Source organism: Herpailurus yagouaroundi, unplaced genomic scaffold (genome assembly GCF_014898765.1).
Source record: "Herpailurus yagouaroundi ecotype Mexico unplaced genomic scaffold, PumYag 28, whole genome shotgun sequence".
NCBI classification, from domain to species: Eukaryota; Metazoa; Chordata; class Mammalia; order Carnivora; family Felidae; genus Herpailurus; species Herpailurus yagouaroundi.
The window spans coordinates 69,096,907-69,124,702 of record NW_024412376.1 but is presented as its reverse complement, the minus strand read 5'-3'; the positions used below and the strand labels follow the sequence as shown (position 1 = coordinate 69,124,702).

Genomic DNA, 27,796 nt, shown 5'->3' with positions numbered 1-27,796 from the left:
AGGCTCTGAGCCATCAGCCTAGAGCCCGACGCGGGGCTCGAACTCACGGACCGCGAGATCGTGACCTGGCTGAAGTCGGACGCTTAACCGACTGCGCCACCCAGGCGCCCCAAAAATAAATAAAAATTAAAAAAAAATCATTTGAGGCTCTGAATTCATTTCCCTTTCTTCCACACCATCAGTTGGATGTCTTTTCTATTGGGAAACATACCCATATAACTCAAATAACAAATTTAAGACTCTCTTATTCCTAAAATAATGCTTTTGCTAAATTCTGTTTAACTGATATCTTTAAATTAATGGTCCTTTTCACTCTCATCAGTTATAGAATGTTACTGTTCTTTTATAGCTAACTGATTCCTCACTTAGTCTCTCTGTTTCCTGAGGAACTGATCCAGGAAGATCATAAATTTTTCCACTGTGAGGAATTAATTGACTAAAGAGTACATCAGTCTAGAAAGCATGCCTGTCCAGTTCTGCTGTTGCTTGTTTGTAAGAGTTATGACCACAGTACAGAGATACTAGGGAATGATGTTTGTATTGCAAACACTCCAGCACTTACTAGCTTTGAGACTTTCAATAAGCTAAAGAACTTGACTAGCTAGGTTTTCTCATGTGTAGACATTAAGTATTAACATCATTTACTCCTAACTAGTCTGAAATTATTAAATGTGATGATTTACGTAAAATGTTTAACCAATACTTGGCACGTTGAAAGTGTTAAATAAATGTTAGAAAATCCTGTTCCTTTGTTATTGCTAACTATTACTTTGTTATTATTATTATCTCAAGTTCCAAAGTTTCCCCTTTCCAAAAAACCCTTAGGATACATTCTGAATTTAATAAAAATATTTTCAGTTTAAAGTATTATTAAAAAAACTATGATGTAATAATTTTCTGGACTTGAATATCTGCCCTGGATTTTTTCTACAGTATGAATTTTTACTATTAGTTTAAAAGTGTATATTCAAAATTGTAGATATTTAAATATATTTTTAATTTTTTAATGTTTTATTTAGTTTTGAGAGAGAGAGACGGAGAGTGAGCAAGGGAGGTGCAGAGACAGATGGAGACACAGAATCCAAAGCAGACTCCAGGCTCTGAGCTGTCAGCACAGAGCCCAAAGTGGAGCTTGAACTCAGGAACCACGAGATCATGACCAGAGCTGAAGGTGGACGCTTAACCCACTGAGCTACGCAGGACCCCTAAACATATTTTTAAAAGATACATGAGGGGCGCCTGGGTGGCTCAGTCGGTTAAGCGGCCGACTTCAGCTCAGGTCATGATCTCGCAGTTTGTGAGTTCGAGCACCGCGTCTGGCTCTGTGCTGAGAGCTCAGAGCCTGGAGCCTGTTTCAGATTCTGTGTCTCCCTCTCTCTGACCCTCCCCTGTTCATGCTCTGTCTCTCTCTGTCTCAAAAATAAATAAACGTTAAAAAAATTTAAAAAAAAAGATACATGAGTATATTGTGATACAAGTAACTCTAAACTCATTTACATAAAATATGACAGATTTTTTTTCTGAAATATTCTGGCTGAAAGCAGGGCAGAATATGAGATGTTACCTGAGATTCTTTCAACCTCAAAGATATAAACATATACAATTTCTGTAAACCAATAAGCACCACTTCTTATTAGAGTGTCCTGTAAGTTCCAAGAGGCATTTTGTTTACTTAGAGAGATTTGAATGATGAATTATATGAATGTTTCAGGACATGCTCCTATTACATCTCTATTCTTTCCTGAAGAGCAGGAAGGACTGTGCAGGGAGGTAACATAAAATTAAAATTAATAGGATGATATTATGGACATATGTTTATGACAATAAATATATAGTACAAGAAATGGATAATCTTCTATGAAATTTACCAAAACTACCATGAGAAATAAAAATGTCCCTATATCTCTTTGGGACATTTAATTGGTACTAGAAAATTACCCTCTCACCCCAAAATCAAACAAACAAAACAAACACATCAAAGGCAAGATGGCCCACTTCTCTCATAAGTCCTTACAAATATTCAAAGAAGAAATAATGCTAATCTTACACAAATTCTTTCTGTAAATAGAAAAAGTTAGTTTAGAAACTTAGTTCATGAGACCAACAAAACTGGATACTAAAATTCAAAAAACACGTTATAAGAAATGATATGATTAAGTACAAGCTAACTCCCATAGACATAGATGTAAAAACCCTAAGTGGTAACAAACAGGATCTAACAATATATACAAAGGATGATTAATTATGTCCAAGAGCAGATAATTACAGGGGTGTTAGTGGGCTTCACCATAGGAGGATCAATCATTATAATGCACCACATTTACAGGATAAAGGGAAAGAAACATAATTGTCTTATAGATGCTGGAAATATAGTTTATGAATTCAGCACCTATATATGACACCTATTCTTGATTAACTTATAGTAGAGAGAGTAGTTCAGTCAGATAAAGGGTATATGTATATCTATATTTACTTAATATCCATCTCTACATTTTGCTACCTATGAATCTTTTAAAGACAGCATTATCAAGGCACCTGGGTGGCTCAGTGAGTTAAGCTACTGACTCTTGATTTTGGTTCAGGTCATGATTTCACGGTTCCTGAGTTGGAGCCTTGCGTCAGGCTTTGTGTTGACAGTACAGAGCCCGCTTGGGATTCTCTCTCTGCCTCTTTCCCGCTCATTCCCTCTCTCAAAAATAAATAAATACACATTAAAAAAAAAAGTACAGACAACACTAAAGTCAATAGCAAAATTTTAATGCATGTCTTTTGATGGCAGAAGGAAATGTTGTACCAAAACCCACTGCTAATAAAATAACACAAGGAAACAATGGCATAAACACTGGAAAGGAATGGTGGGACCTGTCTTTATCCGTAAATTATTTATTGTTTCTACAAAAAAACCATCAGATTTTAAGTGTAAATTTTGTAAGTTTCTCAAACTCAATGACATCAAAACCAGCAAAAAATATAAAGTTATATCATAAAATAAAACAAATAAAAATATAAAATTAAATATAAAAATTCCATACATATACAATTGCACATAACATAATAGTTCAAAACTATTAAATACAAAGACACGTATCTCAAGAAGAGTCAGAGATTGCTAAAATTTAAATTGCACTATATTTCTCACAAAATGTAAGCCTAAAATTGGAAACATTTACCTTGTTAATTGATTTATTCCATATTATTAAGATCCATTTACTATGTCGCTATTATTCTCAAATTAATATATAGATTGAAAATAATCCAAGTAATGTTTTAAGCACTATTTAAATGGAAATTAATACATAAGATTACTATTCTAATTTGAGAAAACATAGAAAATTGGAGGGTCCTCTACATATTAAGAATGTTAATCATGTAATTACCCTCCCTCACTAAAAGTAAAATCTTTAAGGTCTGATAACCTCACTGGTATTTTAATAAAAAACTTAAAGAATGCAAAAACCTAGAATTTATACAGAAAGCAACAGACCTAGAATAGGTAATGCAAATTTGAAAAACAAGAATAATATTGGAGAAATTATATTATGATATTTCAAGGTTTACTTTAAATATTTTGTAAGACAGTGCATTTTTAGTGCACGACAAGAACCAAAATCGACCAATGGAACAAATAAAGAGACACTCAAGTGTGTTCACTTAATATATGGCAAAAGAAACATTGCAATTCATTTGGGGAAAGTATCCGTTCAATAAATCGATCATTGACAGAAACATGAAAGCTAAAACAATATAAATTATAGATATAGAAGTTAAAGATTATAAAGATTATAGAAGTAAACATAGGACATATCTTTACGATATTGTATAGTCCAAAACATGTTATGCAAATCATAAAGAGTACTAGACAAAATTGATAAACAGGACTTCACTGATATTAAGAACTTCAATTCATCAAAATATAGTTCTCAGAAGCAAATAAGCAAGTCACAGACTGAAAGAAGTTATTTCAAATTTATATATGAAAAAAGATTAATATGAAGAAATTATAAATTACCCCACCACAAACAAGGAAGAAAGCATCTACTTTATATATTGGGCACAAGACTTAAAAATACACTTAACTAAAGAGAAACTCAAAATAGCCAGTAAACCTAAAAACTCATGCTTGGTACCATGAATTTGGGGGAAATGAAAATGAAAACCACAGTAAAATAGCACTACAAATCTCAGAATGGATAAAATTTTAAAAGTTGACAGTTTCAAGTATTAGCAAGGATGTAGAGCCACTTTCAATATTCTAATTTGTGGGAGGAAGTGCAAATTGACTTAAAAAGAAAAAAAAAAAACTCTGGATGGGGTGCCTGGGTCACGCAGTTGGTTAAGCTTCCAACTTTGCCTCAGGTCATGATCTCATGGTTCCTAGATTTGAGCCCCACTTTGGACTCTGTGATGACAACACAGAGCCTGGAGCCTGCTTTGAGTTCTGTGTCTCCCTCTCTCTATGCCCTTCCCCTTTTCATGCTCTCTCTCTCTCAAAATTCAATAAGCTTAAAAAAAAATCTTTGGAAACCTCTTAGATGATACTTACTAAAACTAAGCATTTTTCTATTTCATGAACCAGTAATTTCACTGTCCAAAGAGAAATTCTTGCATTTGGCTAGCAAAGATACATAAAATATTGTTCACTGCAGCTCTTGTCCTAATAGCACCAAAGTGAAAGCAACTGATTGCTTGCAAAAGGAAAATGTAAACTGAAACCAATACAAATGTGAGAAGAATGGATGAATAATTTCTGGCATATGCATAGAATGCTATCTTATACCAAAAAAAAAAATTTATATGGACTTATATGCACAATAACCTGCCTGAATCTCAGAGACAATATGCTGAGCAAAGAAATCGTATAAAATGAGTCTATCTTGTATTATTCAAATTTATATAAATTTCAAGAACAAGTCACTAATATCTATGGTGATAGAAGTCAGAACTAAGGACACTGACAGGCATAAGTGAGTGAAGAAACTCTCTGACATGGTGAAAATGTTTTATATCTTTATAGGTGTGGCTATTACACAGGTGCATACATAGAACATTTATTAAAGTGTTGTTACAGGATCATACATTGTAATGCACATAAATACAAAATCAATACAAATTAAAAAAATGTTTACAAATTATACTTCATTACAAAGTAACTGTATTTTAAACATTGCCTTAGATATAAATGTTAAACACACAGAAGTCTATTTTCAGAGATCCTAAACAATGCTAGCTAATGCTAATTTGGAACATTTGCTTATTTGACAAAGGATATTTGATTATAGATCCTTGGCTGAAAAGAAACTTGTCTCTTTATCCCGTTACAAGCCACTGTGCTCAGAAGCTGAGGTTTTCCTTTTTTGACTCCAATCCCAAATAAGGAATCCAACTCCTCTCATTGTAGGGGTTTATAAGTCATCTAGAAGAGTACTATCCAGTGATAGGCTGAAAGGTATTTCCATCATTAAGGATGTCTTGTTATTTATATTGCCTGCTTTTCTCCACTTCGAAGACTCTACTCCTTGCACATCTTCCACTTTTATTTCAGAAGCTCCTTCACGTCCTCCAGTCCTCCTCCACACCCAGCATTAGCTCTTCTTTGGGAGGATGAACAGCAGTTCTTTTAGCAGCATCAGATTATATGGATCTTACAGCAAATGCAAATGTTTTTTGGTATTCTTATTTTTCTTTTGTTATAAACCAGAGTTGCCATCAGGATGTCTATATGAGAACTAAATGAGCAAAACATAAATTTAAAAGCACAATAGTATTTTGAGATATAGTCACCTCACACTTCAGTTTTCTCGTCACCTCTGGGATGGTTAATTCACTCTGCACCTTACACGGTGAAAACATGAGTCAATTTACAAGTCCTATAATCCAGAGTCATGGGGCTTTTGACATAGCATATGTGTTCTTTTTTGTTTCTCTTTGGGATATAAACTGTTGGGAGGGTTTTTGAAAGCATCAAACGAGCATATACACTATTTACTAAGGACCTCAGAGGTTGGGAAAAACTGAGACCCTACTGTACCATGTATTCCACACCTAATGTATTTCACACATAATGAATTATGGCATGAACCAAGGTCCCTCATTCAGTACTAAAAGTGCTGTTACTTTCAAGCATTCTTCCCAGCCAAGGCAGCAACGTAGACTTATTGCCTGCAATTGAAGATTTAGTTATGATTTAGCACAATGGAAATACAGGTTAACTTTTGGGTCTCCCAGCTGTGTTTTTTAAGTTGACAGGATGTACAGACAGGTCAATAACTTTTTTGTGTCCAATGCACACATTTCCTTACACAAAGAATTTAGTATCCTCTAGCCTGTAGACCTATGATACTCAAATTTTAAAATGTGTCAGACTAACTTTGAGGGTTTGTTAATAAAACCGATTTCTGGGCCCAAGTAATATAGTTTCTGATTGAGTGACATGTTTGGTAGTAAGATGAGATGAGAATTCACTTTACTAGTAAGTACCTAAGTGATGCTGATACTGTTGTTTCAGGCACCACACTTCAAAAACCACCAATCAGGGCTCCTACTTTCTCTCGCAAATTAACTTCAACTATAGTGAAAATGCTGGCGTTTCTGTGGCTGATCTTGGTCAATTTATGAGGCAAAGTTTCTCCCCTGCTCAATGTAACATTTTTTTTTTTTTTTACATTTTGTAATTTTACTGTGGTTATGTAAGGAAAAATATGTTATTTCTTTGGGAATACATACCCAAAGCAAAGCAATAATGATATAAGGTGTATGCAACGTATACTCAAATTTGAGGTGTGGGGGGGGGACAGTTTGCAGAGGGAGAGACAAGAGATGAGATGAATTATGAAACAAAAAGCAATTGTGTAAATGTAAAAATTTGTGAATTTGAGTAAACAGATTTCTGTGTGCAATTCTTACATATTTTCTCTAAGTTTGAAGTTATTTCAGATATATTAGTTGCACAAAAAAACAAAGGAGGAGAGAAACCTTGAGAGCTACACTAATAATTGTATTTATGTTCCATCACTGCTGCAACAAAATGCCACAAGCTTAGTGGCTTAAAACAACACACATTTATTATATTATAATTCTGTGGGTCAGTAGTGCAATAGTCTGAGCCAAAATCAAGGTGTAAGCAAGGCTATGTTGTTTTCTGGAAGATCTGGGAAAATTCCTTTGGGTTTTACTGCTTTTAGACATTACCTACATTTTTTGGCTCATGACCTCCTTCTTCCATCTTCAAAGCCAGCAATAGTGAGTTGCATCCTTCTCACATCAAATCATTTTGACCTCTAACAGATTCTCTTTTCCTCTAACAGAGGCTCTTGTGATTACTTTGTGTTCACCTGAATAATCCAGGATAATCTTTCTGTGTCAAGGTCAGTTGATTAGCAACCTCAATGTCATCCACCTTCTCCTACAAATTCGGCTTTCCACGTGACTATAAGAGAACAAAGCCGCCAAGCTTTCTGCTGATATTACCAGGATTGCCTTCCTCTGATTTCCAACAACATACCTCTCATTTCTTTCTGAGCCCTTAGTATTAGTAGCATCACCTTGAACACCGATCTTTCTACTAGCAGATAGTTCACAATAATATAGGTATTTTCTGAGATCCTTTAGGTTTTTCTACCATGCTCTTCACTTTCATTTGAATCTTTGATTGCAAAATGTTAGTATCCATATTTATTTTAGCAATCTGTTCAAAGCAATCTAGCCTTTTTCTATCACGCATCTCAAAATTCTTTCTGCCTCTCTCCACTGCCCAATTCCAAAGATAGTTCCACATTTTTAAGTGCTTATTATTGCAGATCCCCACCTTCAGCATTAAAGTCTATTACTTTTCTTTTGTCACTGTAATATTACCACAAACTTAACAGCTTACAATGATGCAAATGTATTATCCTACAGTTCTGTAGCATAGGTCTGATTGGGCTAAAATCAAGGAACAGTGTCCCCTTCTGAAGGCTCAAGAGTCATAGCCATTTCTTTACCTTTTCGAGCCTCTTGAGGCTACACCCATTCCTTGGTTTGTGGTCCACTTACTCCACCTTCAAAACCAGCAAAAGCAGGTGAAGTCTTTGTCATCGTACATCATTCTGGCCTTTTCCTACCTCCCTCTTCCACTTTTTTAAGTAGTCTTATAATAAATACAACCCAGAGACTCTAAAATAATCTCCCCTTTTTAACATCATTTGATTAGCAAACTTAATTTCATCTATAATCTTAACCCCCTTTGTCATGTAAAATGACATATTCACAAGTTCCAGGTTACATGTATGGGGTAATTTTTCTGCCTCTCACGGTAATATCATTAACTTCTAGTACAATATTTTAATTTCTTTATAGTACCATATTTATGTCTATAATTATATGTCCATAAGAATGCATTAATAAGGTCTTTGAAAATTTGAAACATAAAGTTGGATCTAAATGACAAAAAGTAAAGAAAAGCCTATGGACTTATATCTTTGTGTAAAAGTTCATCAGTTACTTTAAAGGTAATAAGACCTGTTTCTATTTTTCAAGTACTTACCTAAAACTCATCTGTATCTGCCAGCTGTCTTCTAGTCTCTGACATCTCAGAATTGTTAACTATTGAAATACTTTGCAGTAGGTTTCATTTTTTTTCACATCTTCTACACCTTTTATGAGGGGTGTTTAATAAGTATTTTGTGATTAATTAGTAGCTAACAACACTGATCAGAAACTCAGATAATAATTAGAAAACTACAGTTGAGCTATATCTCAGTTTTCCAATTAAAAACTAAAACTTTATTACTTTCCTAGTTTTCCAAGAACAAAGAAAGACTTAGTGAAATAATCATAGCAGTGCTAAATGCTCAGCAAATTAAAACTTCCTCCTAAATATAAATATATTATCAAGAAGGATTTATTTTTATTTTTTTTCTGAGATGCATCAAGTTCACAAAGAGCAATTACAAAGTGTGTAATTGGATGAGCAAAAGAGTTAATGGTGCCTTGACTGTAGTTTTTTTTTTTTTTCTTTTAGTAATGGTAGCATTTAAAATAAAATGCTTTAAGTCTTGTAACTTGCAAATATATAGGACTGGTTTTATTCATATCTAGAACATTACACTAAATATCAGATACTCAAGAAAGATATTAATCAATTATCTTTTTTTCTTCCCACCCAACTTCTCACTCAATTAGGATAATTTCATGTATTCTGACCATTAATTACTTATTACATTATACGTGTAAATAGGATGGACAACGTGGTGAGAAAATGAAAAATAAAACTTTGCAACTTATTTAGTAAAACCCCTAACAAAGCAGATTTAATTAATTCAGTGGCCTTGCAAAAAAGCATTGGGTTTATGCTTAGTAGGTCATTATATATTTATATATATATTTATATATTTTATATATTGTGGGGCTCGAACTCACAAACTATGAGATCTTGACCTGAGCCAAGATCAAGAGTCAGATGCTTTATATTTATTTATATATGAAATTTATTGTCAAATTGGTTTCCATACAACACCCAGTGCTCATCCCAAAAGGTGCCCTCCTCAATACCCATCACCCACCCCCTCCTCCCTCCCACCCCCCATCAACCCTCAGTTTGCTCTCAGTTCTCAACAGTCTCTTATGCTTTGGCTCTCTCCCACTCTAACCTCTTTTTTTTTTTTTTCTTCCCCTCCCCCATGGGATCCTGTTAAGTTTCTCAGGATCCACATAAGAGTGAAACCATATGGTATCTGTCTTTCTCTGTATGGCTTATTTCACTTAGCATCACACTCTCCAGTTCCATCCACGTTGCTACAAAAGGCCATATTTCATTTTTTCTCATTGCCACGTAGTATTCCATAGTGTATATAAACCACAATTTCTTTATCCATTCATCAGTTGATGGACATTTAGGCTCTTTCCATAATTTGGCTATTGTTGAGAGTGCTGCTATGAACATTGGGGTACAAGTGCCCCTATGCATCAGTACTCCTGTGTCCCTTGGATAAATCCCTAGCAGTGCTATTGCTGAGTCATAGGGTAGGTCTATTTTTAATTTTCTGAGGAACCTCCACACTGCTTTCCAGAGCGGCTGCACCAATTTGCATTCCCACCAACAGTGCAAGAGGGTTCCCGTTTCTCCACATCCTCTCCAGCATCTATAGTCTCCTGATTTGTTCATTTTGGCAACTCTGACTGGCGTGAGGTGATACCTGAGTGTGGTTTTGATTTGTATTTCCCTGATAAGGAGCGACGCTGAACATCTTTTCATGTGCCTGTTGGCCATCCGGATGTCTTCTTTAGAGAAGTGTCTATTCATGTTTTCTGCCCATTTCTTCACTGGGTTATTTGCTTTTCGGGTGTGGAGTTTGGTGAGCTCTTTATAGATTTTGGATACTAGCCCTTTGTCCGATATGTCATTTGCAAATATCTTTTCCCATTCTGTTGGTTGCCTTTTAGTATTGTTGGTTGTTTCCTTTGCTGTGCAGAAGCTTTTTATCTTCATAAGGTCCCAGTAATTCACTTTTGCTTTTAATTCCCTTGCCTTTAGGGATGTGTAGAGTAAGAGATTGCTACAGCTGAGGTCAGAGAGGTCTTTTCCTGCTTTCTCCTCTAAGGTTTTGATGGTTTCCTGTTTCACATTCAGGTCCTTGATCCATTTTGAGTTTCTTTTTGTGAATGGTGTGAGAAAGTGGTCTAGTTTCAACCTTCTGCATGTTGCTGTCCAGTTCTCCCAGCACCATTTGTTAAAGAGACTGTCTTTTTTCCATTGGATGTTCTTTCCTGCTTTGTCAAAGATGAGTTGGCCATACGTTTGTGGGTCTAGTTCTGGGGTTTCTATTCTATTCCATTGGTCTATGTGTCTGTTTTTGTGCCAATACCATGCTGTCTTGATGATGACAGCTTTGTAGTAGAGACTAAAGTCTGGGATTGTGATGCCTCCTGCTTTGGTCTTCTTCTTCAAAATTACTTTGGCTATTCGGGGCCTTTTGTGGTTCCATATGAATTTGAGGATTGCTTGTTCTAGTTTCGAGAAGAATGCTGGTGCAATTTTGATTGGGATTGCATTGAATGTGTAGATAGCTTTGGGTAGTATTGACATTTTGACAATATTTATTCTTCCAATCCATGAGCAGGGAATGTCTTTCCATTCCTTTAAATCTTCTTCAATTACCTTCATAAGCTTTCTATAGTTTTCAGCATACAGATCCTTTACATCTTTGGTTAGATTTATTCCTAGGTATTTTATGCTTCTTGGTGCAATTGTGAATGGGATCAGTTTCTTTATTTGTCTTTCTGTTGCTTCATTGTTAATGTATAAGAATGCAACTGATTTCTGTACATTGATTTTGTATCCTGCAACTTTGCTGAATTCATGTATCAGTTCTAGCAGACTTTTGGTGGAGTCTATCGGATTTTCCATGTATAATATCATGTCATCTGCAAAAAGCGAAAGCTTGACTTCATCTTTGCCAATTTTGATGCCTTTGATTTCCTTTTGTTGTCTGATTGCTGATGCTACAACTTCCAGCACTATGTTAAACAACAGTGGTGAGAGTGGGCATCCCTGTCGTGTTCCTGATCTCAGGGAAAAAGCTCTCAGTTTTTCCCCGTTGAGGATGATGTTAGCTGTGGGCTTTTCATAAATGGCTTTTATGATCTTTAAGTATGTTCCTTCTATCCCGACTTTCTCAAGGGTTTTTATTAAGAAAGGGTGCTGGATTTTGTCAAAGGCCTTTTCTGCATCGATTGACAGGATCATATGGTTCTTCTCTTTTTTTTTTTGTTAATGTGATGTATCACGTTGATTGATTTGCGAATGTTGAACCAGCCCTGCATCCCAGGAATGAATCCCACTTGATCATGGTGAATAATTCTTTTTATATGCCGTTGAATTCGATTTGCTAGTATCTTATTGAGAATTTTTGCATCCATATTCATCAGGGATATTGGCCTGTAGTTCTCTTTTTTTACTGGGTCTCTGTCTGGTTTAGGAATCAAAGTAATACTGGCTTCATAGAATGAGTCTGGAAGTTTTCCTTCCCTTTCTATTTCTTGGAATAGCTTGAGAAGGATAGGTATTATCTCTGCTTTAAACGTCTGGTAGAACTCCCCTGGGAAGCCATCTGGTCCTGGACTCTTATTTGTTGGGAGATTTTTGATAACCGATTCAATTTCTTCGCTGGTGATGGGTCTGTTCAAGCTTTCTATTTCCTCCTGATTGAGTTTTGGAAGAGTGTGGGTGTTCAGGAATTTGTCCATTTCTTCCAGGTTGTCCAATTTGTTGGCGTATAATTTTTCATAGTATTCCCTGATAATTGTTTGTATCTCTGAGGGATTGGTTGTAATCATTCCATTTTCATTCATGATTTTATCTATTTGGGTCATCCACCGTTTCTTTTTGAGAAGCCTGGCTAGAGGTTTGTCAATTTTGTTTATTTTTTCAAAAAACCAACTCTTGGTTTCGTTGATCTGCTCTACAGTTTTTTTAGATTCTATATTGTTTATTTCTGCTCTGATCTTTATTATTTCTCTTCTTCTGCTGGGTTTAGGCTGCCTTTGCTGTTCTGCTTCTATTTCCTTTAGGTGTGCTGTTAGATTTTGTATTTGGGATTTTTCTTGTTTCTTGAGATAGGCCTGGATTGCAATGTATTTTCCTCTCAGGACTGCCTTCGCTGCGTCCCAAAGCGTTTGGATTGTTGTATTTTCATTTTCGTTTGTTTCCATATATTTTTTAATATCTTCTCTAATTGCCTGGTTGACCCACTCATTCGTTAGTAGGGTGTTCTTTAACCTCCACGCTTTTGGAGGTTTTCCAGACTTTTTTCTGTGGTTGATTTCAAGCTTCATAGCATTGTGGTCTGAAAGTATGCATGGTATGATTTCAATTCTTGTAAACTTATGAAGGGCTGTTTTGTGACCCAGTATATGATCTATCTTGGAGAATGTTCCATGTGCACTCGAGAAGAAAGTATATTCTGTTGCTTTGGGATGCAGAGTTCTAAATATATCTGTCAAGTCCATCTGATCCAATGTCTCATTCAGGGCCCTTGTTTCTTTATTGACCGTGTGTCTAGATGATCTATCCATTTCTGTAAGTGGGGTGTTAAAGTCCCCTGCAATTACCACATTCTTATCAATAAGGTTGCTTATGTTTATGAGTAATTGTTTTATATATTTGGGCGCTCCGGTATTCGGCGCATAGACATTTATAATTGTTAGCTCTTCCTGATGGATAGACCCTGTCACTATTATATAATGTCCTTCTTCATCTCTTGTTACAGCCTTTAATTTAAAGTCTAGTTTGTCTGATATAAGTTAGGCTACTCCAGCTTTCTTTTGGCTTCCAGTAGCATGATAAATAGTTCTTCATCCCCTCACTCTCAATCTAAAGGTGTCCTCAGGTCTAAAATGAGTCTCTTGTAGACAGCAAATAGATGGGTCTTGTTTTTTTATCCATTCTGATACCCTATGTCTTTTGGTTGGCGCATTTAATCCATTTACATTCAGTGTTATTATAGAAAGATATGGGTTTAGAGTCATTGTGATGTCTGTGGGTTTCATGCTTGTAGCGATGTCTCTGGTACTTTGTCTCATAGGATCCCCCTTAGGATCTCTTGTAGGGATGCTTTAGTGGTGGCGAATTCCTTCAGTTTTTGTTTGTGTGGGAAGACCTTTATCTCTCCTTCTATTCTGGATGACAGACTTGCTGTATAAAGGCTTCACGGCTGCATATTTTTTCTGTTCATCACATTGAAGATTTCCTGCCATTCCTTTCTGGCCTGCCAAGTTTCAGTAGAGAGATCCTTCACGAGTCTTATAGGTCTCCCTTTATATGTGAGGGCACGTTTACCCCTTGCTGCTTTCAGAATTTTCTCTTTATCCTTGTATTTTGCCAGTTTCACTATGATATGTCGTGCAGAAGATCGATTCAAGTGACGTCTGAAGGGAGTTCTCTGTGCCTCTTGGATTTCAATGCCTTTTTCCTTCCCCACTTCAGGGAAGTTCTCAGCTATGATTTCTTCAAGTACCCCTTCAGCACCTTTCCCTCTCTCTTCCTCCTCTGCGATACCAATTATTCGTATATTATTTCTTTTTAGTGTATCACTTAGTTCTCTAATTTTCCCCTCATACTCCTGGATTTTTTTATCTCTCTTTTTCTCAGCTTCCTCTTTTTCCATAACTTTATCTTCTAGTTCACCTATTCTCTCCTCTGCCTCTTCAAGGCGAGCCGTGGTGGTTTCCATTTTGTTATGCATTTCGTTTAAAGCGTTTTTCAGCTCCTCGTGACTGTTCCTTAGTCCCTTGATCTCTGTAGCAAGAGATTCTCTGCTGTCAGCTATACTGTTTTCAAGCCCAGCGATTAATTTTATGACTATTATTCTAAATTCACTTTCTGTTATATTATTTAAATCCTTTTTGAGCAGCTCATTAGCTGTTGTTATTTCCTGGAGATTCTTCTGAGGGGAATTCTTCCGCTTGGTCATTTCGGATAGTCCCTGGCGTGGTGAGGACCTGCAGGGCACTTCCCCTGTGCTGTGGTGTATAACTGGAGTTGGTGGGCGGAGCCGCAGTCAGACCTGATGTCTGCCCCCAGCCCACCGCTGGGGCCACAGTCAGACTGGTGTGTGCCTTCTCTTCCCCTCTCCTAGGGGCGGGATTCACTGTGGGGTGGGGTGGCCCGTCTGGGCTACTTGCACACTGCCAGGCTTGTGATGCTGGGGATCTGGCGTCTTAGCTGGGGTGGGTAGGCAAGGTGCACAGGGGCAGGAGGGGCAGGCTTAGCTTGCTTCTCCTTAGGTGATCCACTTCAGGAGGGGCCCTGTGGCAGCAGGAGGGAGTCAGATCCGCTGCCGGAGGTTTGGCTCCGCAGAAGCGCAGAGTTGGGTGTTTGCTCGGAGCCAGCAAGTTCCCTGGCAGGAACTGGTTCTCTTTGGGATTTTGGCTGGCGGATGGGCGGGGAAGATGGCGCTGGCGAGCGCCTTTGTTCCCCACCAAACTGAGCTCTGTCGTCCGGGGGCTCAGCAGCTCTCCTTCCCTTTGTCCTCCAGCCTTCCCGCTTTCTGAGCAGAGCTGTTAACTTATGACCTCCCAGATGCTAAGTTGCGCTTGCTGTCGGAACACAGTCTGTCAGGGCCCTCCGCTTTTTGCAAGCCAGACTCGGGGGTTCTGCTTGGCCGGCGAGCCGCCCCTCCCCCCCGGCTCCCTCCCGCCAGTCCGTGGAGCGCGCACCGCCTCGCCGCCCTTCCTACCCTCTTCTGTGGGCCTCTCGTCTGCGCTTGGCTCCGGCGACTCCGTTCTGCTAATCCTCTGGCGGTTTTCTGGGTTATTTAGGCAGGTGTAGGTGGAATCTAAGTGATCAGCAGGACGCGCGGTGAGCCCAGCGTCCTCCTATGCCGCCATCTTCCCTCCCCTTCAAGAGTCAGATGCTTAACCAACTGAGCCACCCAGGTGCCTCCCAAAATTCTTTTTATTATTTGTGTAAAAGGGAGACAAATATGAAAAACATCAAGGATACACGTCCTTATACATTTTTCCAAACCCACATATTATACAACACCAAGACCATAGTTGTGGTGCGAACTATGAGCTTGGGCGATTACAATGCTCCTGAATAGATAGGGTCATCCTTGATAAAAAAAAATGTACCATTCCAGTAAATTATGTTGATGTTGGGTAGGCTGTGTATGTGTGTGGTAGGAAGTATATGGAAAATCTCTGTACCTTCCTCTGAATGTTGTTTTAAACCTAAAACTGTTCTAAAAAAATGCATTTAAAAAAGTAATTCCCTGCCCTTTAAAAAATAAAAGTTGTTCATTCTTTAAAAAACAGTTGTTAGAGGAGTAGATTTACATATGCTGGTAGGAAAATAATGAGTAATTTTTTTTTTCTCTCCTAGTGGGATTACAGGATACCATGAACAGTTATGAGAGTTGATCTATCTTTTCCACTGAAGGGTGATTCACACTGTGGAGGGGTAGGTAAATGGCTTTTACTTCAACATGCCATTAGCTATATCTTATTCCCAATTTCAGTCATGTGTTTTTTTACTGTTATCCAATCATAAAATCCTTTTACTACTCTCCCTCATCATCTGGGTGCCTCTGAGGTTTGCTTCTACTCTTTTCACAGATCCGTTACATTTGACTTATCACTTTGTAAAACACTACATGGTGTCTGACTCCATCATCTGCATTTTGATAAACATCACTGAGATTTCTCTAAGATTTACTAGTGGCCCTCTTTTGGGAAATAGCTTTCTTAACAGATAATACTTACAACATTGAGATTATTTTCTCATATGACAAATTACTTCCTCTAGAGTGAAAAGAACACAAACTTGGATAGCAGAGAGAAAAAAAAAATACAAGGAAAATTCAACAAAGTGATGACCGTCATTAACATCTTGGGGTATGTCATCCCAATATCTACTAATAACACAGATGTCATTACTGTTTCCTGTCAATAAGGGCTAACTCTCTCAATCTTTTTTTTTTTTTCCATGCCTAATGTGAAGCTTGAATTCATGGCCATGAGTAAGAGTCACTTGCTCTACTGACTAAACCAGCCAGGCACCCCTGTCTCAATCATTTCAAACCTCAGTGAGAATCCTCATAGGACTTTGTTTCACTGACTGTTTTCCACAATTTTTTTTGTTTGTTTTTTTCAGGTTTTATTTATTTAAGTAATCTCTACACCCAATGTGAGGCTCAAACTCATAATCCCAAGATCAAAAATCACATGCTCTACTGACTGAACCAGCCAAGCACTCCTGTCTTCCACAGGTGTTTAATATAACCAAACCTATTGTATTTATCTTTTATTTATGTTCTTTTCTTTACCTTCTTTTATTGTCATAGATTTGTGGAATTATAAAGAAGCGTCACATCATTTACTGCACAGTACACTGGGGAAATTCTCACTGGAATATCTCGAACCAAGCTGCTTCTTCAGCCCCCAAACCGCTAGACTACATTCCTACTTGTTTCCCATGATACACTCCGTCTCACTCCTTCCTTTTACCCCTTGGTATTTAGAGTAACTTCATTTTCTACATGAAGCCAAAAGCTGGTCTCAACAAAAATGGATCTTTCCCTTAAAAGGAATATTTATATTTGTTACTAAGATACTAACCTTGCATTATCTCCATGTCCTTATACAGATACATTATCTAAAAAAAAATAACTAAAAAAAAAAAAAAAAAAAGGATAAAGTGCAACAACATATCAGAATTCTGTCATCAGCAAGTAATCACATACCCAAGTCAAACAGAATTAAGTAACAAGGAAATATGATGGCTTACACAAATGATCATCTGAGGTATGACGGACTTCCAAAGGGTGTGAGCCATGATCCATTTCCCATTGTCTTCTTGTCTTTCCTTTTCATGTAGCAAGATGGCAGTGATAATTCAGGTTATGTCACTCCCTCATGTCACTCCCAGGAAACCTTACCTGAAGGCTTCCCATTGACCTGAATTTTAACATATGCCCATTCTAACCTGATCACTGGTAGCAAAAAATGAAGATGTCCTAAGTCTTGTCACCTGATAGTGTTGGGGGATCATGTCATCTTCTCATGGTGCATATGGGTTAAATAAAAGAAAGTATGAACACAGAACAAAATAGATGCCCAGTTAGGAGGAGAAAGAATGGATACTCTTTAGGCAAGGAATGGATACTCTTTAGGCCCCCATATGTACATATTTATACATAAAATATATTGGATTTTTTGTTTTGTCAGTTTTTTTTTAATATAAGCTTTATTCATTTTTGAGAGAGAGAGACAGACAGACAGACAGACAGACAATTAGTGTGGAGTGGCAAAGAGAGAGGAAGACATAATCTGAAGCAGGCTCCAGGCTCTGAGCTGTTAGCACAGAGCCTGACGTGGGGCTCAAACCCACAATCTGTGAGATAATGACCTGAACTGAGGTCAGAGGCTTAACCGACTGAGCCACCCAGGTGCCCCTGTTTTGTCAGTTTTTGTTTCTGTTTGGCAATATAGTATTACCTTATCTTCATCATTGTTTAAAAAAAGAATACCAATATGCTCATTCTAGAGCTGTAAAATGCTTTAGATGGTATGCAAGGTTGAAATTTTCTGCTGGTTTAAATTATTTTTATGTCTTACTATTTATCCAGTTAGACTTTAATTATAATAAAGTAAGTGTGCAAAAGGTGCCATTCAATTTATACATGGATTACGTTCATTACTTGATTGACGGTAATTATTTTATAAGGATCTTATAATGATTATAATCAATCAATATGTAGGTATGAGTACCCAGAGGCGACATTTATTCAAAGACATGCTGTCCATATAAGTGGTTTGCCTGAACCATATCAGGTCAATCAGCTTTTCTCTCTTAAAATTTGCATCAAGGTAGGTAAATGGCAACATACTACAGATAGGAGGCAAACCCTTAGGACTAAGGTTCCTGGTTTAATGGTTTCTTGTTTTCTGTGAACTACAACTGTATCTTTCAAAAAAAAATCACTTTATTCTCATTTGAGACACAAAGCATCTTATCTCTAACAGTGAAGAAAAGTAGAAGTTTACAGGGGAAGAAATGGCAGGAAAATAAAACCATCAATGATATCATTCCTCCCTTAGTAATTTCCAATATGTATTTAGGCACTGATGTATGCAGCCATCAAATGATCATATCAGAGTGAATGGAAATGTTCAGTTGACTGAAATCCTTGAAAGTGAAAGTACTAAAAATCAGGGGCACCTGAGTGGCTCAGTTGTTAAGTGTCTGACTCTTAATTTCGGCTCGGGTCATTATCTCATGGGTTCATGAGTTTGAGTCCCACATCAGATTCTGTCTCTCTTTCTCTCTGCCTCTTTCCCGCTCACTCACTCTCTATCTCTCTCAAAATAAATTGAAAATAAATAAATTTTTTAAAGTTTTTTTTTATGCAAGTACTAAAAATCATACCTTATCAATCAATCTTTCTTGATCATAGATTGATTCTTTGATATTAGGAAGGCAAATGACCACCTGTAAAGAGTATTAAAAAAGGAAAACATGTTAATTTACTTCAGTTGTATTGTTTCTTACTCAACCTCTATTATTTTAAAAACATTTTGGAAAATTGCTACATATTAGTGTTTCTTCATCTAATGTTTTATTATTATTTATTATTATTTTTTTTTCTTATTTCAGAGAGACAGTGTGAGTGAGGGAGAGGGAAGAGAAAGGGAGAGAATCTCAAGAAAGCTCTATTTTCAGTGTAGAGTGGGACAGGATTCCACCACCCTGGGATCATAACCTGAGCCAAAATCAAGAACTGCTATGTTCAACTGAGTGAGCCACTCAAGCACCCCCTAGTGCTTGATTTTTATATGAACAACAAATTGGGTACTCAGAAGCATATATTTATATAGTAAAAGTGAGGATGTAATTTTTAAGACATTTTATTTTCCTATCCTTGATACTTACCTGGTAATATCTGTCAGTATATTCCAGTGAAAATGTATTCTATCAATAAGAATCAACAGATTAAAGGTTCCCTACTGAAATACTGAGAGTCTCAAGAAAAAAAAAAATCTAGAAGTATGTCAATCTTTTTTATAGACTATTTTTTTAGAAAAGTTTTAGGTTCACAAAACAAAACACAAAAGGTAGGGACAGCGATTTCCTATCTATTCCATGCTTCTATACATGCATATAGATTTCCTCATTATCAACATCTCACACCACAGTTTTAAGTTTGTTAAAATTTATGTATCAGTGTGTATACATCATTATCACCTAAAGTTGAGAGCTTACACTAGGGATCACTCTTGGGTTATCCATCCTACGATTTGGAAAATTGTATGATGACATACATCCAACATTACAATAGCATCCAGAGTAGTTGTCACCACCCTAAAGATCCTCTGTGCTCTGTCTATTCACTACACCTCCACCAACTCCAGGCAACCACAGATCTTTTTATTACCTCCATCGTTTTGCCTTTTCAAGAATGTTATATAGTTGGAATCATAAAGTATGCAGCTTTTTCATTTGGTATCTTTCACTTAATAAAATTCACCCAAGATTCCTCCATGTCTTTTCATGGCTTGAGAACTTATTTATTTTTGGTGGTCAATATTATTCCATTGCTTATCACAGTTTATCCATTCACCTACAAAAATTTATTCCTTGCTTCTAAATTCCTTGGCAGTTATGAATAAGACTGCTGTAAACCTCCATGTGAAGGTTTTTGTGTGAACATAAATATTCCCCTCTTTGAGGTACGTGTCAAGAAGCATGGTAGCTGGATAGTATTGTAAGAGTATGAAGTTAGTTTGGTAAGGAATCCAAAACTATATTCCAAAGTAGCTGTACCATTTTGCACTTTGGCCAGCAATGAACAAAAGTTCTGTTGTTCCACATCCTCACTAGCATTTAGTGTGGTCAGTGTTCTACATTTTGGCCATTTAAAAGGCCATTTAAAAGGTGTACTATGACATTGCAGTTTTAATTTTTGTTTCACTGATAATATAATATGTGGGGCATCTTTTATATGATCATTGCATCTGTCTACCTTCTTTAGTGAAGACTCTGTTAAGATCTTTGACCTATTTTTAATCAGGTTGTTTTCTCATCATCTAGTTTTAAGCATTTGTGTATTTTGCATGAATCTACTTTATCAGATGTATCTTTGCAAGTATTTTCTTTCAGTTTGTGGCTTATCTTTTCTTTCTCTTGACACTTTCTTTTGCAGAGCAAAACCAATAATAGTAATAATTTTAGTGAAGTCCAACTTGCTCATTCTTTCTTTCATGGATTGTTTCTTTGGTGTAGTGTCTAGAATTTATCATCATATCCAAGGTTATCTGGGATTATTTAATGATGGTCTTTCCTAAGAGTTTTGCAGTTCTGAGTTTTACATTTAGGTCTATGATCCATTTTGAGTCAGTGTGTGTGTGTGTGTGTGTGTGAAGAGTGTAAGTAAGGTCTGTGTCTAGATGTTTGTTTTTTTAAATTTTTTAATGTTTATTTTTGAGAGAGACAGAGACAAGGAGGAGGGGCAAAGAGAGAGAAGGAGACAAAGAATCAGAAGCAGGCTCCAGGCTCTGAGCTGTCAGCACAGAGCCCGACGCAGGGCTCGATCTCACAAATTGTGAGATCATAACCTGAGCTGCAGTCCGATGCCTAACCAGCTAAAGCCACCCAAATGCCCCTAGGTTTTTTGTTTTGTTTTTTTGTTTGTTTGTTTTGTTTTGTTTTAATGTAGATGTCCTTTTGTTCCAGCACCAGTTGTGATGAAAATACTATCTTTCCTTCACTGTATTGCTTTTGCTCTTTTATCAAAGATCAGTTAGTAAGTCTGAAGTTTCTGAGTGTTAGTGCCCCAACATTGTTCTTCTCTGTCAATATTGTGATGGGTGTTCTGGGGTTTTTGCCTCTCCACATGTACATTTTAGAATCAGTTTTAAAAACCTGTAAAACAACTTACTGTGATTTTGATTGGGATTGCATTGAATCTATGGTTGTGATGTAGAATTCTTTTTTCATTGTTGGATTTCAACATCAGTGGTCTAAATGCACCAATGAGATCACTGATACAGTTACATTAATATCTGCCATACTTGTTACTATTTATTTGTTGCTGTATCTCAGTTTTTAACAGTTATTTCCATTTTTCAGTGTGTATAAATGTATAGTAAGTTAACTACACAGATGGAGGGAATTATAAGTCTAATCATGCTATAGGTTTTCGATAAATATGGTTTTATTCTAAGGAAAATTTTGTTATTAATAGCAAACAAAATATTCTTTCTGTAGAATGGGCTTAAGCCAATTTCTCTTATTTGATTCTCACTCTGATGATGTATTTATATACAATAAAAACACAAATAATTCTACTAAAAACAGATTATTTCTATCACTTCTTTTTGATATCAGCCATGTCACTCTGTTAGAGAGTTAAATAATCACATAGTCAATTCATGGATTGTTTTGTTTGTATGCGCAAATGTATTATTCATTTGTGACATTCTACAGTGGGGTTAAGTGAGATAAAACACGGCCTTGTAAGTCTTTTTGGAGAGTGAATAAATCTATATATCAATGGAGATATACACATGTAGATATGTGTAGAGATATATAGATTTCAATATACTACAGAGTACAAAATGATGTGATAATATGCTATGAACTTCATAACTGTCTGAGATATTCAGAAGGTGTCTCACGATGAAGGGGAGGATTCCTGCAGGTGAGTGAGGTGCTAAGTTCAGAAAGAATGCTAAATCCACACAAAAGAGAGGGAGATAGAGAAGGTGAAGGAGAGAGAACAAATAGCCCAGCAATGAGCATTATATTCTATATTTTAGCACTATGTTAAGTGTATTTTCTAATTTTTACTTCATCCTTGTTTCTCTCACTTAATCATAGGACATACAAGGAGATGGACCTGTATTCCTCTAACAAGTGGGGATGATTTTTACCCACTTTTATAATATGAGGTTTATTCAAGTTGGTATTTTTCTGTCAACTTACAGCTAAAGGAATACGGTTTTTTTTTTAATGTTTACTTATTTTTGAGAGAGAGAGAGAGAGAGAGACAATACGTGTGCAAGAGGGGGAGGGACAGAGAGAGAGACAGAGGATCTTAGGAGGCTCTGCGAGGAGCCTGTGCAGGGCTTGAACTTACGACCTGTGAGATCATGACCTGAGCTGAACGAAATCAGATGCTCAACCAACTGAGCCACCCACGTGTCCCAAGGATTACTGTCTTAGACATAGTCACCATACCTTAAAATTTTAAACATTCTATAATTTTCTTGAAGATCTCAGTGCTCTCTACAACTTATAGAGGTCTTTTAAAAATACATATGATTTTGGGGTGCCTGGGTGGTTCCGTTGGTTAAGCATCAGACTTCGGCCCAGGTCATGAACTTGCGGTTCCTGAGTTGGAGCCCCACCTGGGGCTCTGTGCTGACAGCTCAGAGCCTGGAGCCTGCTTGAAATTCTGTGAACCCCTCTCTCTCTGCCCCTCCCCCAGTGTGTGTGTGTCTCTCTCAAAAATAAATAAAGATTAAAATTTTTTAAAAATTATACATGATTTCAGCAAGTTATTACCTCAACAAGCATCATTCTGTATAAAAAGATTTTTAACATCTTTGTTTAAATAAAGTTCTCTATTTTACTTATGTGAAAATGAGTGATTCAGAAGACCTGTTCTAAATTACAGTGAGGCAGTAGGATGCAGTTTGAGGATAACTTTAACATAGGCTTTCAAAAGAAATAACATGTTTTTTGTTTAAATTAAAATAGTCTAAGCTCTACTAAATTTTTCATCTGATGTTTGGGATGTTATATTGTTGTTTATCTATCTTAAAGGATAAGGGCTCTTGAAAGAATGAGAACTGTTGCCTTTTAGATGATGTTATATGTGCCAAAGTAATTTCATCAATGTGTCTTTCTTCTGCATTTTCTTCCCAAAACTATCCCTGATGGTGAAAGAGACAAACACATTTAAGTGGAATATAGCGTGCAAAGGAGAAAAACCTCATTCTCTCGTGTAGTCACATGAAGCTTTAAGGAAGAGACAAATGGCTGGGTGGGATTACAAGAGCTTTCCTCTAAGTACAGATGTCTTTGTTCATTTTGCTTGGCAACAGAAGACTTCTGAGGAATGATGGAGACTTTCTGAATAGTGTCTCTTTAATTCACATCCAGCCCACATCTCTGCTGTAATTTCTCCGTGGTACTTTAATAACTAAGGGAACAAGTGCAACTCTTAATCTTGCTTTCAGTACAATATCACTGTAAATGGGTGAAGCCTCTGTCTGCCTTGCATAGTAATTGACAGTCATTTTCTCAATAATAAATGATCTGTGCTTAGACTACATATTTAGATTTCAATTTACTTTATGAACAGTTTTCACAGAGTCCATCCATTGGAATGACAAGTTCCATCTATACACTGTTATTTTATTTAAACATGATGTGCTCCTCAGGTTGGAACTTAGTTATTTTCGTATTACCCACACAAAGATAATAAATCTTAATTTCAGCTCTAAGTCATAAATTGATGTCCATTGAATTTTCTATTTTAAATGCCATCTTACATTACTCCTAAGACAATCTCAAGAACATTGCCTCCTTGGTATTCTAGAATACCAATTTTGAAAAACTATCCAAGTGTTTATAGAGAAAATTTGACAACTATGGTAATAGAAACTGTCAACACTCCTAGAAGGATTTCTACTCATCTACTTTACCAAAAGGAAAATAAGTTTAGACGTGGAAGCAATAAAAACTTAGGAATCCTGTTTGCTGTTATTTTAAATTTTAAAAATGTCATGAAGATCAACAATTAATTTAATTTTCCCTTATTTTGCTACTATGGGGATGAGAGCGTTTTTAAACTTTTCTATCCTTTCCTTTCCTGAAAAATCTCATATATCTGATTAAATTGAAAACATATTTGATTATTTATATTCATTTATGAACTTCATATAAAGCATCATTACATCTTTTCTGTTAAACTCATATTGCTATTAACCATATGACTAAAAGTATATTTTTACTTCCCTTGAAGTATTAATTATTATAACAACTTAGACAGGGATAAATATTCCTTTTATATACACCACTCATGGTTTAAAGATACACAGACTTTGCTATGCTACAGAAATAAGTCATGAGGACACGTGTAATTGTAGTGACTTACTTTCTTGATTTCTCCAAAGAGTAACAGTTAGATTTTGACAATTCTAGCATTTTTCCATATAAGCACATTTGATTTATGCATTAAATGTCTATTTAGCCTCCATATTTTATGATTTTGTCATAGTTAACTTCCTGGCTAAATTCTTTGTTTTCAATATACTGAATATACTACATTCAGATATTTTACTTTTTTTTTTTTTTCTTTTTCTTTCTGAACTTTCCTCATGGCTTTTTCTTTGGGAGAGGTGTGGTAAAGAACACTCCTCACCTCCAACTCCCATGTCTTCATGGTTAGTATAGTGCTATCTTCTCAAGCAACAGTTTCACTGAAAGTAATAGGTTTCTTCTTCTTGTGATTCAGTTCTGGGGCCTTGTCTAGAGAATGGTATTAAATGTATCATTTTTGATAGACTGTTTTTAGTAATAATTTAAAAAAACATTAATATATATACATAAATAATGATAATTAAAATGTTTTCTTGTTTAAAAAATATAATCAGTTTCTGTTTTTATGTATAGCAATAGTTAAGAGTGTTATAAACAAAAACTAAGGGCATTAAAAGTGGAATATAACTGTGTTTATGTCATGAATGGGTATTTCTAGTGTTCAGAGAATTCATACAATTCAAATGACAAGAACGTGATCACTTATCTGTGCTCCAAAATTAATTTTTTCAGTTACCACTGGAACATCTCTACTAACATTTACAGTTTCTAAAACGGAACCCACACATGCAGACAAGCATGCACACTCAGAGAGGTACGTCCTGAGTGCACATATGAGTCATAATAATGAAACCTGGCCTTCGTGTTAAACAAGGTGGGAAAGGAATAGATGGCACCTTCCTTGGTGATTGCTCAGGCGGCAGGTCACTTTGGGAGAACAAAATCACCTAACTGCTAGAACACTTCTTGCCTAATGATGGCTGTCTTAAATGTCTGGCAGTTCTGTACCTCTCATTTCCTTCAGAATGAGAAGGGAGAAGAAATAATAACATCTGTTTCCAATGCAGCAAACTGACATCTAGCTACCTGTCAGATGTTCCAACTCAGCCTCTTTTCCACAGGAAGCACAATGTTGAGTTGGTTCTAACTTCCCCATGAGGATACTGACTTGACTTTGCCAGACAAATAGTTCAGCTTAGTAAGGCAGGCTCTTCCTGCATAGATAGAACAAAGACTCCTAATTTCCAGGTCCAACTACTCTTGAACCAAGTGGCTTATACATACGGTTTTAGTTTTCTTTTGAGGATGTAAATCTTAAGCCAAGAGTCATTGCCTGGCAAATGCCAGAATTTGGATTCCAAATGTGACTCTCTGTTATTAATATTTGTAACAGTGGCACAGGTTAATGAGTATCCAAGAAACTAAAACCACTTATTAAAAGTGAAACCGACAGCACATTCATTCTGTAATTGAATAGCTAATGCAGCATATTGTGTGAGAGAGAGAGGATTTGGAAAGAGTCCTTCTTAAATACTGAAGTGGACTGGCAAGCCAATAACAAATATCGTATCACAGTAAGGTAACATTTAGTTTATTTGCAATGAAAGCAAATTTTACTTACTGTACAAAATAATTTTGGCCTTATTTCTCACTGTCAAGTAGTCCTGATTTAGCATGTCTTTTCCACCTGTACACTTATGAAGGTGTCCATTCATCAAAAGAAGGTGGACACAATTTACATAACAAATGAATTGGAGACAAAGCAGTAGCTGATTGAACACATCATGTACCTTATTAGTAGCTATGTTTAACCTATGTAGTTATGTTTAATTTGCTATAACTTGGTAAATTGTGTGGGTTCACTATTTACTACATTGACACTTCAGAAAAATTAAGAAGTGAAAGGAAATTAAACATATATGATAGAATTAGAAAGAATAACAATATTATGATTTCGGAGGCATTGAAACAGGTATGTCAACTTCATGTCAGGAGGTTGAGATACATGCATGTATCACCTGGTTATTATCACTGATGCAGAATTAAGCGGTCACACATTTTCGGGGGTTTTCAATATAATTTTTATTTTTTCATTTGTGGTTACTATTATAGGGTAGAACTCCTCTAACCATGACTTTTGAGCCCACCTTCTTCCATTTCTTCCAGAATGTAGCTCCATCATTTATGTCTTCTTTCACTCAAATCATCAATTCAAATTCATCCACTGAATTTTACTCTCATGATACAAATGTGTTTTATTTTCTCTATCCTAAAACCAAAAACATCTGCATTGGCAAGGCAATCCTGAACCCCTTCCCCCTAGTTAACTCTGCTCCTTCTAAACTGCTAACTTACAAAAGTGTCTTATAAAAGTAACATATCATAAGAGATATATTACTTTTTCACTACCCACTTAACTTTAAAAAATAAATGATGATTTTATCTAAGTGATGCATGTCTTAAAATCAAATGATACTAAGATAATAATAATAATTATTATTATAATAACAAAATCCACTAGCCAGACTACTTCAAGTCCCAGCTTACTGAGGCAAACTGCCACAGATGTGAACTCATTTAAATTATTGACTGGCTTATTCTGGTATTCACCAGCAAGTTGCTCAATAATATGTATATATCATTATTATTGATACGTCTCTCATAAATGACCTATTTATTTACTATTGTGTTCTGAGGATACAGTTATCTAATCCTGCCCAACCCACCAGCGGTTCACCTTCCATTATTGTCTCAATATATTAGAAGGAACTGCAAAATCCTTCTCACTACAGTTGAAGAAATCAAATAATCTATTTGTTTCCTAATCCTTCTTCGGAAGTAACTCCAATCTGTACTGGATGACTGCTAGCCAACTGCGTAGCTATAGATCTAGAATATCGCTTTACCCCATCCGCCTTCTGTCCTCCACCCCTCTCCGGTGTTGCATTCCCAGTTTCCAGAGTCTTATGTTTTGACCATTTATAACTTATTCTTTCTTTTGCAGGCTACTTATCCTGCAGTAGTTTTTTGAAGAACTCTCCTGCAAAATAAGATATCTGTGAGGTCTTGCATGCAAGAAATAGATTTTAATTGTCGTCTTGACCCTGCTGGAAACTTGGATATAAAGTTTCAGATCAGTAATCAATACTTCTCAGTCTCTGAAGGCATGAACTACCATATACTGTGTCTCAGTGATACTCTTGAATAGTATAG

At 36.3% G+C, this 27,796-nt stretch overlaps 1 long non-coding RNA gene across 1 annotated transcript; it reads right to left on the bottom strand.

The window, feature by feature from the left end:
* Positions 1–4,985: 4,985 nt before the first annotated feature.
* LOC121030593 (uncharacterized) lies at positions 4,986–17,735 on the bottom strand. Its single transcript, XR_005790310.1, has 2 exons — positions 17,264–17,735; positions 4,986–5,726 (listed from the first exon to the last, which is right to left on the bottom strand). It is a non-coding gene; the product is annotated as an uncharacterized LOC121030593 (long non-coding RNA).
* Positions 17,736–27,796: the final 10,061 nt, after the last annotated feature.